General features: G+C 33.8%; 1 pseudogene; it reads left to right on the top strand.

The window, feature by feature from the left end:
- The first annotated feature begins 266 nt into the window (after nt 1-266).
- On the top strand, nt 267-1,218 carry LOC107291799 (annotated as a pseudogene).
- The last annotated feature ends 1,601 nt before the right edge of the window (nt 1,219-2,819 follow it).

The following is a 2,819-nucleotide window of genomic DNA, read 5'->3' as shown; positions in this document are numbered from 1 at the left end:
ATATATATATATATATATATATATATATATATATATATATATATATATATATATATATATATATATATATATATATATATATATATATATATATATTGAAATGCCTCTTTCAGCTACACATACACTTACCTTGATATCAAAATTAACTTTTGTGTTTTGTCTGTTGAGCTCATCATACTAGTTTCTGAAAAAGTACTTTATAAATTTGGCTAAATCTTGAGTCAATGAAGATTCCATATTTTCCCTGTTTTTAACAGAAGGAGAAGATGAATTTGACCAACTGTACAAGAACAACTGAATTCATTCTTGTTGGGTTGCCACGTGTTTGGGGAATGGAAAGGGTGATGTACGCAAGCATCTTTCTGCTCTACATCCTGTGTCTGATGGGCAATGGACTCATCATTACGATGGTAGTCATGGATCACCATCTCCAGAAACCCATGTATTTCTTCCTTAGCAACCTTTCTTTCAAAGACATTGGACACACCACAACCTTTATACCTAAACTGTTGCTCAATTATCTCTTGGCTAATAATTCCATCTGTTTGTATTGCTGTGTGATACAATTGTGCTTCTATTTTCTTTTTGGAGTCACTGAATTTTTTTATTATCAGTTTGATATCCTTGGATAGATACATAGCTATTTGCCATCCTTTGAGACACTCCACTATCATGACTTCAGGGATCTGCCTTAAGCTGGCAATAGGAGCCTGGTTTGGAGGTTTTTTGTCCATAATTTGTCAGGTGGTAATGATTGCAAACTTGCCCTATTGTACTTCCAACATTGTCAATCATTTCTATTGTGATGTTGGACCCATGTTGAAGATTGCGGGAGGAGATACACATCTCATTGAAGCCCTTGGATTCCTGGTTGCTGTGGTTGTGGTTGTGTCTTCCCTGGTTTTTACCCTCATTTCTTACCTCTTCATCATCTGCACCATTCTTCAAATGCCTTCAACCTCCAGACAGCAGAGGGCCTTTTCTACATGTGCTTCACATCTGGTTGTGGTCAGCCTTTTGTATGGGTCAGTCTTTTTTGTCTACTTAAGACCGACTATCAAGAACTCTTCTTTTAGTATGACAAAGTCTGTCTCCATATTGTATACTTTCATCATCCCTGTGCTCAATCCTTTCATCTACACCATTAGGAACAATGAAGTGAAAGATTCTGTACGCAAAATGATAGGAAGAAAGGTTCCAGGTCTCCAAAATCTCTAATTATCTCCAACCCTAACCCTTGGTTAAATGAAATGGAAGGTGATTCCACTTTCCAACAGATTTCTTGTATATGAAATGTAAACCTGTAAACTGTCTTTTGACAGTTCTCTATATATGTGTTCCTGCAATTTGGGAAGTACCAGGAGTATCAATCAAGGTTCTTATTTTCACATTGCCTAGTATAGCAAAGAGGTAAGAGTGAATAACATTCAAGAGGGAGTTAACATTGTTTTTTTTATTTGTTTGTTTTATGAAAACTTTGTTCAAAAGCCTGTGTAAAATAAAATGAGGTACTCATGATCAGTTGGGTTTCAGAGCAGGACATAAGATTTAGAGTGTATCAACCATGCTTGTCAGTGTTAAAATTGAGAAGGCATGGTGCAAGTGTCCTAGTTCTCCTTCATCTCTAGCCTCATTCAGTGCTATCAATCATGGTACCCATCTGGACTACAGAAAGGATTGGTATGGATTGGTCATGACATTTCATGACATTTCTCTCTTTTTTCTATGGTTAGTTTCATATGCTGTTTAAAATTTACATGAGTAAATTGGGTGTGGTCATCTTTCAGGTTGGAACAAGTAATATCCAACTACATATTTCAACCTTGGACCAACCAAATGATTTTTTTCAAGATCATGTCCCAAGTGACGTCTGAATGGGGAAGAATAGGCTGAGTTCAGTCGTAGAAAGACCCATTGCCAGAGATAATTGGACTTTATTGTCCCAGATATTTTGTCATCCCAAATGGGATTGCATTTCCATTTCTGGTCCTGATGAACTAGTTGTATTTGCTATTTTGTTTTGAAATGTTTTGAATATTGTGTGCCACCAAGAGTTATTACAGAGTTGGGGAACTTTAGAAACCAAATAAATAAATATATAAGTAAATAAATACTGACTCACTTTTTCTCCATAATGTGTTTTGCTCATTTGCACAATTATGCTCTTTTTATAATTTTAAAAGTATTTTAATTGGAAACACAGCTTGTAATATTTGGTTTTAATTCGGCTTTTATCGGGGTTTATTTTCTGTATTTTTGTATTTTTGTATTTTGTAATTTTTTTGTATTTTGTGTATATTATTTGTTTTTAATATGCTGTGAACCGCCCTGAGTCCTATGGGAGAAGGGCGGTATACAAATTAAAATAATAAATAAATAAAATAAATATAAATTATTTGTCTAAAGTAATGTATTTTTAAACAGAAATGGAACCCTTTGTTGATGCCTATTTGATACCTTGTTTTCTGGATTGGAGAACAGTTTTTCAAATAATGAATTAAAGCTTTCCCAGAATGTAGCCTATGGTCTCTTTGCCTAACATATCCTTATTTAAAGAAATTATCTAAAAGAATGCATATTTATGTACATTATGTTCAGAAAATAGATATATACTTTTATAAAATATATGTTGAGCATCCCTTGCTTTTAATATGAGCAATGAAGAGTGAATAGCTAACTTTTGTTTAATGTATTGGTTCAAAGATACAATATTCAGATGGAGTCTAAATTTATTTCTGAGGGTCCTTGTTGCTCTCTATGCTTGGTTGTTTTCTTGCAGATGTTTCATTATCCAAATTAAGTAACATCATCAGGCTAGT

Source organism: Protobothrops mucrosquamatus, unplaced genomic scaffold (genome assembly GCF_001527695.2).
Source record: "Protobothrops mucrosquamatus isolate PMUCROS unplaced genomic scaffold, P.Mucros_1.0 scaffold1188, whole genome shotgun sequence".
Classification (NCBI taxonomy): Eukaryota; Metazoa; Chordata; class Lepidosauria; order Squamata; family Viperidae; genus Protobothrops; species Protobothrops mucrosquamatus.
The sequence above is the reverse complement of the archived record's forward strand: the minus strand, read 5'-3'. Positions and strand labels throughout refer to the sequence as shown.